The following is a 15,169-nucleotide window of genomic DNA, read 5'->3' on the forward strand; positions in this document are numbered from 1 at the left end:
GGTACAAGTGGTGACAGTTATCCACTACCCCCTCCCTAGTTCACATATTGTTGGGTAATTGGGAACAATGGTCGAGAACTCAACCAGGGCAAGTGTCAGTAAAACCCCCTCCTCGTCCCACCCACAGACGTTATCATCAACATTGACAATTTCGACTTCCACGATCAGTACTTCCCAGCCCTCCTCGCAAGCTAATATGACTTCTGTTAACGCTACACCAGTGACATCCGTTTTATTCCCGTTCCCTGAACAATCCACTAGTACCTACTCTCCCCCCCTACCCCTTAACCACCTTGCACCCTCTCTCGCCACGCCCCTCCCCACGCTCACGTACACCTTAGCACCTCCCAACCCCTCCAGCATGCCAGACCCCTTCTTTACGACCGTTTCAGCTAGTAGTGCAGCACAATTGGTCAGTCAGATACCCATGTTTGAGGGCGATGGCCGTGACCCTGCGACATCAGCCGATAGGCTGGAACAGTGGTTAGGAGACATTGAAAATGCGTTCCCGGAAACCCTTCAGGAATAGGAGGAATGCCGCCTTAGGACGGCACTTATGCGATTGGGTGGTGACGCGAAAGGTGTGCTAGGATTTAATCCGACAGTAAAGAATGCTACCACGTGGGACACGTTCCCGAACGGATTACTGGAAATTTACAGCCAGGGTAACACATTACAAGATTACACGACACGCTTAGCGAATATTAAGCTAGAGGAGTGTTCATCACTATATGTTTACCTATCATGCATAGGTAGTGCTGTGAAGATGGCGAGAGTGAATCACCCACAATTCTTCCCACCTGAGCTAGTACTCTCTTACTTCTATCGGGCTTACCCGGCGAGATGCGTACATTCGTGGTGGCGAGCGGGATAACTACGATAGAGAACACAATTAAAGCAGCGCGGACGTATATACAGCTCAGGAAACCCACCTCCCCCCTCCCATTTTGTGTCGACAACTCACGCCGCCCCTCCCACCCCTGCACGTAACACCCCTTCCGTCTGAGAGGATGAATTCTTGAGACTGATGGTGGAGATTCTCAGCCGGGACGAACGGAAGCGACAGGAACAGTCACCGTTCCACGAGGAAGGGCGGGAGCAATCACTGTTACATACATTAGGTATAAACACGTTGGGTCATGCGCCACGGGGCGACCGGCCGTTCGGGGCAGGGACCCGCGTGGGCGCGGGCTGGGATTGACCCCCGCCCCCGTGCAGTCACAAGTGCACGACCGGGCCCGCCCATGCGGGACAGCTGGTATAGATCTCCGAAACCTTTTCGCTGCTCCTCCTGTGGGACATGGTCCCACGCGGTGCATGGATGTCCCTTCCAAAGTGAGGAAAACCAGTGCGATGGGTGTGGCGACCAGGGACATACACGCAGAGAGTGTCCATACGCCGGAATGCGTTGTTACGCATGTGCTGAGTGGGGACACATTCGCAGGTTATGTCCCTACTACTAAAGACAAGGGCGAGGCGTTGATGGTGACTAGGGAAGACAGGCCAATTATTAAGTTGAAAATGGGAGGGAAACGGGTTGAAGCTTTCATTGATACAGGCTCCTCGGTGTCCTGAGTGAAACAGAACGTGGCCTCCAAGATGAGCCTAGGGGGAAAGCATAGAGTTCCTGAGTTACGTGGCGTCACGGGAAACCGCCTCTCAACATTTGGATTCCAGAGATATAACTGTCGTGGTAAGCGGTGATCTTTTCCCAGGGGATGTTCTTATTGGGTCAGATTTCTTGTGTAGGTTTAAGTATGGAATCCAGTTTGATGGGAGTCGGTATACCGTGACACTAGATGGTAGAGATTATGCAGGTATTCCTATTAGGAATAGGTCTGGTCTGCCCGTCCACCTCATTAAGCCTAAACGCCCCCAGCCCTCCGCACCCCAAGCCCCCCAGCTACACCCTACGCGCGTCACTGTCATCCCTCCCCACTCTAGTGTTGTTCTGCCCGTTCGATGGTCAAGGTCGTTCGACAGTTCTACGGATAATAAGGAGTATGTACTTGTTGAAACCCCTCATAAAATGTCCCCATACGTGCAGCCGGGGCTCATTAACACTCAGCAGCCTAGCGTCCCAGTCATAAACCCCACCCCCAGGGAATTTAGTGGGAACAGTCTGTGCGGTCGATAAAGTAGAGGATCTGGAGCATTTTGATTCTACGAGATATAACATTAGGAGTGACACAGAGTTCGTAGATTCACAGCAAATGTTCGCCACTGCAATAGAATCCCTTGACATAGATCACCTACGCTCTATAATAAAGCAGCATAAAGATCTGTTTGCAACTTCAGATCAGGACCTCGGCCTGATGTCAACTTCACACAAAATTAATACCGGCTCCACCCCCCCCCACCAGAGTACGGCAGTGGCGGCTTCCTGAGGCGGCTAAAACTCAAATTAGGGACTTATGTCGCTAAATGGAGGAACGTGGCGTCATCTCCCCTTGCACTAGCCCCTATTGCTCCCCGGTCGTATTAGTCAGAAAAAAGGACGGGTCAACTAGATTCTGTGTAGACTATAGGGAACTTAATAAGGACACCATTGCTGATAGCTATCCCCTGCCCAGAATTGACGAGACACTGGACCAATTGAACGGAGCTACTATATTCACAGTTCTAGATCGTTAGGATGCGTACCGGAGTATACCAGTTGACCCGGCTGACCGCCACAAAACTGCTTTCGCGGACGGCAGCCGTCTATTTTGTTTCAACAGGTTACCTTTCGGGCTAACGGGAGTACCTGCCACGTTCATGAGGGCTGTGAACCACAGTCTCACACCCGTGCTTGGGCGTAACGCTATGGCTTACCTGGACGATGTTATCGTGTATAGTAAAAACATGGATTCGCACATGCCGGATGTAGATGAGGTTCTCTCGGTCATGAAAGCGGCCGGACTGAAAGTGTCCCTTAGGAAATGTGCATTCGCGCGCCAGGAAGTTAAATTCCTGGGATTCATGGTGGGTAATGGCGGCGTTAGACCCGACCCGGTGAAAGTGAAAGCGATAGCAGAGATGCCACCCCCCACCACAGCCAGGGGTGTGAAACAGTTCCTCAGCACCGCCAATTTTTCCAGACGTCACATCCCTCACTTTTCAGAGGCGGCCCTTCCCCTTACGAAACTTACAAAGAAGTCGGTTCAGTTTCGGTGGTCGGGGGAGGCAGATAAAGCTTTTAACCATCTTAAGGACTTATTGAAGTCGGCAACAATGTTAGCACTGCTGGACTTCACGCAGCCGTTTTACGTGCACACTGGCGCTTCCGACGAAGCACTGGGAGCCTGTCTCATGCAAGGTGGTGAAGATAACCTCACCCCTATTGCTTATTTTTCCCAGAAATTGAGCGGAGCTGCCCTCCGCTACTCCACAACTGAGAAAGAAGCCTTGGCTATTGTCAAGGCCATAACTTCCTTTGATGCTTACCTATTTGGCAGACACTTTTATGTAATCACTGATCACCGTCCTTTAATATATATCTTCCAAGGTAAAACTCCTAATGCACGGGTAGCACGCTGGGCAGTCTTTTTAAATGCATATAACTTCTCCATTTTGCATAAGCCAGGCAAGAACCACGTCGTACCAGACGCACTGAGCCGTAATGTATTACCTATAAATAATGTCGGGAATCCTAGCAGTATGACTCAGCCCATTTTTGGGGACCTATCACCTAATAAGGTGCGCCAACGCCAACTCGAAGACCCACAGTGGAGTCCTGTCATTGAGTTCCTTGAGAGGGGTCCGCTCCCCTAGAAGGTCAACAAAGCCTCACTTTGTGATTTCAGTCTTTTAAGCGGAGTCCTGTATCTTTTTACTATGAAACATGATGATGAAAAACCCAGAGAACTCGTAGTCGTCCCCGCACCCTTGGAAAACTCGGTCCTAGATGTAGCTCACTCTTCCCAATTCGCAGCCCACCCGGGTGAATGTCTCACATATGCCCGTGCACGCTCTATGTTTTTCATGCCCAATCTAGCGCGGAAAGTTGGGGCATTTGTCAAAGGATGTCTGCCATGTCAGTTAAGGAAGGGTACCCCAAAGAGACAGGGAGAGCTGCAGGAGTTCCCACCAGCCTCCCAGCCCTTGGAATGGGTATCGATCGATCTAACTGACACGACAATACGTTCACATCGGGGAAACAGATACGTTGTTTCCATCTTTGATCACTATTCACGTTTTGCGACCTATATACCCATCCCCGATAAACGCGCAGAGACAGTTTGTGAAGCCCTGTTACAATACGTTGGTACTCATGGATGTCCCCGGGTCATTGTCAGTGATCAAGGGATGGTTGTCAAGGGCGGTTGGTGTCAACGACCGTCTTGACAGATATTGCAAGTCAATATCAGTCCCATTCATTGACAACTGCGACAACTTCTATGGCAGAAGGGACCTTTATGCTAGGGATGGGGTGCACCTGTCTAGGGATGGAGTAGCAACCCTGGCTGAGGCTCTAGAGGGGGCAGTTCAAAAGATATCGAAGTCTTTAAACTGCTAGGAGAACATATGAGCACGGGGATGGAGGAGACTGCAGTGGGAGCGGGTAAACAAAGTGAAAGATTACAGGGAAATAGTGTTAGGAATGATGACAAAACTGAATTAGACAGGGAGTTTAAAACTAAACGCGGTAAGGGGAGGACTCGGAACACGACTAACTTAAATGTATACTACGCAAACAGTAGAAGTATGAGAAACAAAATGGATGATATTAGGGCCTTGGTATGTACCGAAAAAATCGATATAATTGCATTCACTGAAACATGGATCAACCTAGACACACGTGAGTTACCAGTCGAATACCAAATTGCGGGTTACAAACTGTTCCATACCGATAGGCAGACCAGGAAAGGAGGCGGAGTAGCAATCTATGTTAGGGATAATCTGAAGTGTGAAATAAATAAGGAAATAAAAACTGACCGGAATACAGAAACAATTTGGATAGAATTAATCGACGGTAGAGAAAAATTAATCACAGGAGTAATATATAGACCTCCCAATCTTGATAGAGTCAAAGAGCGACTTATCTGGGATGAAATGCGCAGGGCTTCCATACACAACAAAGTCTGTATAGTAGGCGACTTTAACCTTGGCCAAATAGATTGGACTGACCTTACAGGTAACTCAGAATCAGAAGATTTTCTCGAGACTATCCAGGACTGTTTTCTAAGTCAACATATAACTGAACCCACACGGGGTAATAATATACTCGATTTAGTTCTGTCAAACAGAGAAAACCTCATTAGCAGGGTCGAGGTAGGGAACGAATTTGCAAACAGCGATCACAAAGAAATTAGATTCCAGTTAGACTTTCAGGGCAGACGTAAGGAAAATTCCACTAAAGTACCAGATTTCAGAAGGGCGAACTTTGACAGTTTAAAGAGGCAGCTGAGAGAGGGGGTGTCGCGCTTGGCCGTGAACCTGTCAGATGACACCGACCTGATAACGAGATCTGAGATTGCCGAGTTCCACGACAATTTAAATAGTGAGTTACTTAATGCACAAAGGCAGAACATACCATACAAAAAACTCAGATCAGACAACAATGACCCTAAATGGATTAATAATTATTTAAGGAACATCATTGGCCAAAGGAAGGCTATAGGTAGAAGGATAAATCGTGGCGAAATTCACCTCCGGGACTATTATAGGGTATTGGCGAGTAGGGTTAAAACCGAGATAAGGAAAGCAAAGAGGAATAATGAGGTAAGGATAGCAAGGGAGGCGAAGACAAACCCCAAAGGATTCTACCAAATGTATCAAACTAAAACACGAGAAACGATTGGACCAATACGGTCAGACACCGGCGAGCTCACTGATAACGACAGAGAAATGAGCAATAATTTGAATAAATATTTTTCAACAGTTTTCACCACCGAAAATTTAAACATGATACCCGAGGCACCGACTCTATTCAGAGATAGTGAAGAAAACAAATTAAGTGAGATAGTAGTGACTAGTAACGATGTTAGTAAGCAAATAGACAAACTAAAGCCTAATAAGTCACCTGGTCCCGATGAGATATTTGCCAGAGTATTAAAGGAATGTAAGGAAGAGCTTAGTATGCCCTTAGCAAAGTTGTTTAACATGTCCTTAAAAACAGGTGTAGTACCAGAATCCTGGAGGATAGCGAATGTAATACCGATTTTCAAGAAGGGGGATAGATCACTATCCTCTAACTACCGCCCAATCAGTTTAACATCAATAGTAGGCAAATTACTGGAAGCAATCATCTCAAACTCTATTCGAAATCACCTGGAGAAGCACAGATTGATCAATGATTCCCAGCATGGCTTCACAAGCGGACGCTCTTGCCTAACTAATCTATTAACATTCTTTTCATCAGTTTTCGAATCGGTGGACGAGGGGCACAATTATGATGTGGTATATCTCGACTTTAGCAAAGCCTTCGACAGAGTCCCCCACGAAAGACTAATTAGAAAGGTAGAAGCACATGGCATCAAAGGTGACATCCTTAAATGGATTAGGGCATGGTTACAGGACAGGAAACAGCGAGTGAGCATTAACGGCACTAAGTCCCATTGGAGCAACGTCACAAGTGGTGTTCCCCAAGGCTCAGTACTTGGACCATTATTATTTATTATATACATAAACGACATAGATATCGGCATAGACAGCAACATAAGTAAATTTGCTGATGACACTAAAATAGGACGTGTTATTAAATCTGACGAGGACTCGGCAAAACTACAGGAAGATCTAAACAAATTTTTCGAATGGTCTGAAAAATGGCAGATGAAATTCAACGTCGACAAATGTAAAGTACTCAGTATAGGAGATGTAAACAGGGAAACCAGATACCAGATGAACAACGATGCCATAGAGAAATCCGACTGCGAGAGAGATTTAGGAGTAATGATAAGTAGGAACCTTAAACCAAGTAAACAATGTGTTTTTGCTCGTAACAAGGCTAATAAAGTACTTGGGTTCATACAAAGGAGTGTTAGTTACAAGACTAGCGAGGTCATCGTAAAACTGTATCTTGCTCTTGTGAGACCACACCTGGACTACGCAGTTCAGTTCTGGTCACCGTATTACAGAATGGATATAGAATCCTTGGAAAGAATTCAGAGGAGAATGACAAGACTAATCCCGGGCATTAGGAACCTTGAATATAGAGACAGGCTAAAGCATCTTAATTTGCACTCCCTCGAGAGACGTAGAGCCAGGGGCGACCTGATAGAGGTGTATAAGTGGAAGGCAGGGCTAAACAAAGGGGACATTACAAAGGTACTCAAACTATCCAACCAGGAGCGAACTCGTAACAATGGTTTTAAATTAGATAAATTTAGATTTAGGCGTGAAATCGGTAAACACTGGTTTGGAAACAGAGTAGTGGATGAATGGAACAAGTTACCAAATATTATCATTAACTCGAATACGCTGAATAACTTCAAACATAGGTTGGATGCTTATATGAGCAATAGGGGTTGGGTGTAAACGGGACTGCCCAGTATGGGCCAATAGGCCCTCTGCAGTTTCCTCCATTCTTATGTTCTTATGTTCTTATGACAGAGTTTACCTCTGGCATCTTTCAGAAGGCGTGCGACTTGCTGCTGGCTAAGTCAAATCTAACCACTAGTTACCACCCACAGGCTAATGCCATGGTTGAGCGTTCCCACCGCACGTTGAAAGATCACTTGTCGTTTTTGGTTAATAATCAGTACGGCGGTTGGGATGATCAACTACCTCTTGCACAACTGGCCATGAACACCGCAATTAATACAACCCTGCATAACACTCCTTACTTCCTTCACTTTGGTAGGGACCCAAATCTTCCTGCTGGTGTAATCAACCCCCCACCCCTATCCTATGGCGAGGACTACCCTTCTATCTTGCAAAACAGGTTACAAACGGTCTTTACTCGAGTGCAGGAACTAAACAGGAAAGGTCACTTACACAACGCCACCTACTATAACCTCAGGGTCACCCCTTCCAATATTACCATAGGTACCCTGGTCTTCCTAACTAACGAATCATCCTCCCGCGATACCCCCTCTAAGTTGCAACAGAGATGGCACGGCCCATATAGAGTAACCGCCCAACCCAGCAAAGTAAACTTCACTATTTCCCCGCTTTGCCAGGGGGGACGTCAGGAAACTGTGCATGTGAATAGATTGAAGCTGGCAACTGTCGACGATGACGTCTTGAACAAATCAGGCCTCACCAACGAGCCCCCTCTAGGACTAACATTCCCTTCCCAACACCCTATCCCTCCACCAGCAGCTGACCACCCCCCTCAGAACAATCAGGTGCCTCACACCCCAAGTAATAATCAGAGAACTCCCCAAGCTACTGCCCCACTTGTACCAGTAATACCTGATCAGATTCGGGCTCATAGATATAACACCAGGTCACAGAACATAGATTAAAGTAACGAGTCTAGGGGCACTTCTAAGTGTTGATTCTCCACCCTGGGATCTTGTCCTTCTGCCAAGCTACAGAGTCAGCACTGCCCTTGCTCTTCACGGGCCTGGGCGAGGTCTCCCTGACCCCACACAAAATTCGGAGATGACACCACCACAACTGCAGCTGACCCCCTACCAGATGAGCTGAGACCAACGCATCCTGACTCATAATGGATGCCCGACACGAGCGGGACACGCAGCGGGCAACCCCGCGGCGAATGGGTGACGCCTTCACGTCGACACCGCAAGCCCCAAGCTCCAGAAACGGGCTTGCATAATGCTGGCCCTCGATCTGGTTGAAGACACTGGGCTGCGTCTCGTCGCTCGCCTGCGGAACGACGAGACACGCACCGAGGCTACGGTCTCACAGCCCACAATACCGACAGACAACATCTATGGGTACCATCAGCCTGAGCAAGCTACGCCATGCAGGACCAGCGCAGCACCTAGCTCCAGGCAGGGAATCAGGTCGTCCCCTTGGAACCCAGGAGAAAATCCCGAAACCTCTACCTGTAACTTCAGTAGCAGCAAGCAACAGGCAACAAACAACTAGAGGTCCCAGTGGCGATGCAGACGACAGCTGCCTACGTTCCAGGACCTGTCAACTGGTCCCACTCACTTCCACTCCGGGAATGGAACCACCAGGTACCAGACAAGTAATGGCTGACCTCGGCCCCCCGGGATCTGCCTCGCGGTGTTTACCACACCTTTGGGGACGAAACAGAAGTGGCCTGACTACAAGTAGAGGAAGAAACAAGCAAACCCTGGGGGGCCCACACAGGGAGGGATTCACCACTGTGAGGGTGTGGGACAGGACGGTCAGGGATCTCGCTGACACTCACTTACGGAGGGCGAACTCTTGTCCGTGGACCCTGCCCTACACGCCATCCAAAGCGATGACACCCCAAGCAGTGGACCGGCTTTGATCCCGGCCGGGAAGGGCGGAAACTCAGATGGGATTAGAAAAATCCATCTGGACCACGACGGAAAATGAGACTCTACAGAGGAAACTCAGATGGGATTAGAAAAATCCATCTGGACCACGACGGAAAATGAGACTCTACAGAGGAAACTCAGATGGAACTAGAAAAATCCATCTGGAATTCGTCAGGAATTGCCGCTCTACACAGAAGTTCAAGTGGAGGAAGTGAGGCACGCGACACACACCGTGGCAGACCGCCGGACGGGACAGGAAATTCCAACCACTGTATCTACTGCGTCGTCCACCCTGATGCCGGGCACCGATTGGTGGAGGTGGTGACGGACCACCCGCCACCCGGGATCTCGACGAATGCTGACGAGTTTTTGTTTTTGCCATTGTATCTTGTTAATAATTTCTGCTGCCTTTTTAGTATGTACAAATATTTCTTTTTGTTCACAAGTTGTATTTTCCCCAACTCCCCCCCCCCCTTTTTTTTAAGCGGCCATGTATCTTATTATTATATATGTTGTATGTGCTGCCCTGCGCAAGAGTTTAACAGTTGAAGCAACAAGTATGTAAATCTGTTCCAGGCTTGAAGATACTAACACTAGAGAACCTAAGCAGAAATAAGCCAGGGCAAGCAACACCATTGCATAACCTTTCAAACCTCCGACTGTGTACCCTCATCTAACTTCCTAAAGTGACGCTCTCCGACAAGCACCTGCCTAGGCGCTCACTTTCCCCTTCATATCTACATCCATCTTTCCTTTTCCGTATATTTAGTTAGCCGCTTAAATTTTTAAATATTATCAGACTATGGTAGGATGTGAGGTGTATACTTTGCACCTCAGTAACTATTTTTCGCAGGATGTGCACTCGCTTTGTCATCCACTGTAAACATCCACTGTCTGGCATAGAAGCTTTGATCTTGGAGGGAGGTATAGTGAGCTTTGTCAGATCAAACTAGCGCCAGTAGAAAAATATACACCTACGAGATTGTTGTTTGTAAATGTGAGACTATGTTATCGCCCCAGGGATTATCTTTGATACCACAAGTGATGTTGCTGTCTATATGTGACATCAGTCTCTGTGGTGAAGCTTTGGTCTTGGCGGGAGGTGTAATGATTGATTGTCAGACCAAAGCTTACAGAACAGAATTATGTCACATATAGCAGCAAGTACACTACAGACCTCGTGGTACCACCACATTCCGGGTTGACACACCTCAGGTCGACCCTAGGGACTTGACCTCGTCCGCTAATGACGTGAGTTAGCCGGGTGACCTACAACCTCACCTAACCAAGAAAACCTGGGCAGGACCACACCTGCACACAGCTGTCCAGACCTGACCCAAGGGAACCAGAATTCTCACTACCACTCGATCAGCTCAACCCGGCGTCATGACCTTGTTAATTCAAGGACCTGCTAATTAGCCAGCACTCCTGTTGACCTAACAACCCGGTCAAGACACCCCCAGTTCAGTAGGAGAGGTCACCCCCCGGCTCGTCCAATATATAGGGGCTGGAGCTCCTCTCCAAAAGAGTGTGTCTTGTAACCAGGAAGGGCCAGCTACTACGCCCCCAGTCCCGCTCGAGAGAAGCCCGCCACTAAGTGTAACGAAGTCTCAGCCGGGTCCATCGACAGAGTGCTGTCAACTCAATGTGTAACAGTAAGTGCTGGCTGTGTAGACTGTAGAAGTGGGGTGATCCCGAACCTCTCCAACGATCGACTTAGTGAAGTGCCCATTCTAATTGTGAGGTTAGGTCATACGAGAATACCATAGTCTATCATAAATTGTGTATGAACCCCCCCATTAATTCCCCCTATTGAACTAGTAAAATAAAGCTGTAACACGCATTGGTGTTTTATATACTACACTTGTACTGTGCCTGTGTTAATACAGTGTTAACATCACACCCTCGAGACACGCTACCATTTACTCTCACTATAATACTCTACTACTATAAACTCCTAGCTTACTTCTTCATGTGAGATTTTGTCTCATTACACTGGCAAGGCCCTCTGAAACAGTAGACCATACCTCGAGTCGAGCTCTACGCGGCAGTACTGGCTGCCAAGGCAGACAAACAACTACAATGAGAACTTGAATTACAAATAGACGGATCAGTGTTCTGGACAGATAGTACAGCAGTCCTTCAGTACATACGAAACACCGAAAGACGCTTCCATTCCTTCGTGGCCAATTGATTGGCAATGATACATGAGGACTTCAATGCAGAACAATGGCACCAAATGAAGTCGGCACTGAACCCAGCCGACGACGCTAGTCGTGGACTACATGGAGCAGAACTCAACGAGGAGGGCAGGTGGATTCGGAGACCTGCTTTCCTCTTGTTGGAAGAAGACAGTTGCCCAAAGAGTCCATTGAGGATTCCAGACCTCACAAACGGAGACCCAGAGGTGAAGAAGGAAACCATGGTGCTGACGACGAACGCTGACCAGGGGGAGGGTATCCTCGATAAGCTATGGGCCAGGTACTCCTCGTGGCATTGACTTCTATATAGCTTAGTGTGGATGAGAAGGTTTATAGAATGGCGGCTGGGGAAGCAAAAAAACAAACATCACCAAAAACATCGACTCTAGGTCAGCGACGTGAGTCGACTGGAACCTCATCTAGACACGCACGGTTTGATCAGAGTAAGCAGCCGACTGAAACATGCCGCTCTCCACCCAGACCATAAGAATCCCATACTGTTGCCGAGGGACAATAGGATTGTTATCGCCGCTGGCTTCAGCTACAGTGCTGGCGTGTGATGCCATTAAATCTTTCGACCCTTGACCTCGCCAGATGTAGAAGTGTTTACAGACAAGTCCTGGTTCTGCTGAGTGGACTGTCTTCGACTGGTGGCGGTGCTGCCCGTCCCACCATGAGACAGATCGCCCTCTCTAGTGATACATAAGAACATAAGAAAATAAGGAGTCTGCAATAGGCCGGTTGGCCTGTGCATGGCAGCTCCTGTCGAGAGTTACTACCACTCTCTATCATCCATGAATCTATCTAGCCTCCTTTTGAAACTTTCCAAGAGTTCCCGCACTTACTACAAAGTTGCTAAGCTTGTTCCACTCGTCCACCACCCTATTTGTGAACCAGTTTCTTCCTATCTCCCTCCTAAACCTAAACTTATCCAACTTGAATCCGTTGCTCCGAGTCCTATCCTGCTCGGATATTATAAGAACTTTATCTATATCCCCTTTATTGATTCCTTTCACCCACTTAAATACTTCTATCATATCTCCCCGCACTCTTCATCTTTCTAGGGAATGCAAGTTAAGTTTCTTTAACCTATCCTGATATGGAAGGTTTCTAAGTCCCGGAATCATTTTTGTCATTCTTCGCTGCACCGACTCTAGTGAATTTATATCCATTCTATAATAGGGGCTCCAGAACTGAACCACATAATCGAGGTGCGGCCTGACTAGCGCAAGATATAGTTGCAATAAGACCTCTGCACTCTTGTTACTTACACTTCTAGATATAAAGCCCAATACTCTGTTTGCCTTATTTCGAACATTGACGCACTGTTTTCTAGGCCGTAGGTCCGGGCTTACAAGTACCCCTACGTCTCTTTCACAAGTCGACTTCTCTAGGATGATGTTGTTAAGACTGTATACATTATAAGTATTTGTTCTTCCAATATTAAGTACGCTGCACTTGCTGGTGTTGAATTTCATTTGCCATTTTTCTGACCACCCCTGCAGTTTATTTAGATCCTCCTGTAATGCATTTGCATCCTGCCCTGAATTAATTTGCCACCCTATTTTGGTGTCATCCACAAACTTGCTTATGTCACTGCTGATCCCAGTATCTAGATCGTTTATGTAGATTATGAACAAGAGTGGGCCTAGTACTGACCCCTGGGGAACCCCACTGGTTACACGGCCCCACTCAGATTTAACACCATCTACGCTGACCCTCTGCGTTCTATCGGTGAGCCATGATTTTATCCAATTTAAAACTTTCCCCTCGATACCATTAGCCTTAATTTTTCTCAGAAGCCTCTGATGCGGTACTCTGTCAAATGCTTTGCTAAAGTCTAAGTAAATAACATCGTAATTTTCGTCATTATCTACTACCTCGAAGACTTTCCTAAAAAACGTTAGCAGATTTGTTAGACAAGATTTTCCCTTTGTAAACCCATGTTGAGAGTCGTAGATTAATTTGCTTTTCTCTAGATGCGATCGGATGCTATCTGCTATAATTGATTCAAGAAATTTCCCCACTACTGACGTCAAACTGATCGGCCGGTAATTTGACGCTGATGCTCTGTCTCCCTTTTTGAATATGGATACTACATTTGCCTGTTTCCACAAGTCTGGCACAACTCCAGTGTCTAATGATTTTGTAAATAAGTTTACGAGGGGTCCGCTAATCTGTTCCCTACACTCTTTCAAGACTCGAGGGAAAATTTCATCCGGCCCTGGGGATTTTGTTTTCTTTAGTTCATTTATCTTCTTAAGAACATCCTCTTTTCTGATAGTGATATTTTTAATTTCTCTTCTTCCTTTCCCTTAAATATCAGTTCCACCTCTGGAATTTCATCTCAAATTTCTTCTGTGAAAACTGATAAGAAGTAGCTGTTCAATGCTTTGCTTATTTCCTCGCTGCCATTTATCACTTCTCCCCTCCCTGACTTTAAAGGCCCAACTTTGTCCTTGACCTTTTCCCTATATACCTGGAAAAATCCCTTGGGATTCGCCTTGGATTCTCTTGCTATTTTGATTTCATAGTCTCTCTTTGCTTTCCTTACATTTTTCTTAACATTCCTAGATAGTTCATTATACCTGTTTCTGAGCTGCTCCTCCCCTCCCTTTAATTTCTTATATATTCCTTTCTTTATTCCTATGTCATGTTTAAGTTTTCTGGTCATCCACCTTGGCTCATTCTTATTTTACCTAATTTTTCTGCATGGTATATTTTGTTCTTGTGCTTTATGTAGTATACTGGTGAATATATTATAGTCATGATCAATTGTTGTGTCTCATCTATGACCTCACCACTTCCTACTGGGAACTGACGTGACTGTTCCCAGGTGACCTCACCTAGGTACCTTCTTAACCCTTGATAATCCGCCAACCGAAAGTTTGGGACTCTGACCATATTGTCATTGTTTTTCGTTTCCCAATTTAGGGTGAACCTGATTTCTCTGTGATCACTGTTACCTAGTTCTTCCCCTACTGTGATATCTCTGACAATATTTTCTTTATTTGTTAATACTAGGTCTAATATATTGTCACCTCTAGTAGGTTCTGTAATTAGTTGTTTCAAAAAATTGTCCTGTACTGCATCTAGGAAGTCTTCAGATTCATAGTCGCCTACAATGTTGTCCCAGTCAATATTTCTGAAGTTGAAATCCCCCATAATGCATAGGTTGTTATATTTTGCTGCCCTACTCATTTCCTGCCATATGGGCTGAGCTGCTTCTTTGCCAAGACTTGGGGGCCTGTAAATCACTCCCATAATTAGTTTTTCTCTTCCTTCCGTGATTTCTACCCACACAGACTCGGTTCCTATTTCACCCTTTATTGAATTATTAATACAACATTTTAATGTATCCTTGACGAAGAGTGCGACCCCTCCCCCCTTCCTACCTTCCCTGTCCTTGTGAAAAAGGTACTCTGATAAAAAATTCTTGCTCTCCAGATTCATCCAAGTTTCGGTGATTGTTATGAAGTCTACATTCTCAGTACATACAACCGCTCTCAGCAAGTCTATTTTATTTCTAACGCTCCTACTGTTTGTATAGTATACATTTAAACCTACCCTTCCCTGGTCCTGTTTTACCCCTTGTCCTGAGCAACT

This window comes from Homarus americanus, unplaced genomic scaffold (genome assembly GCF_018991925.1).
Source record: "Homarus americanus isolate GMGI-L3 unplaced genomic scaffold, GMGI_Hamer_2.0 scaffold14467, whole genome shotgun sequence".
In the NCBI taxonomy this organism is placed as follows: Eukaryota; Metazoa; Arthropoda; class Malacostraca; order Decapoda; family Nephropidae; genus Homarus; species Homarus americanus.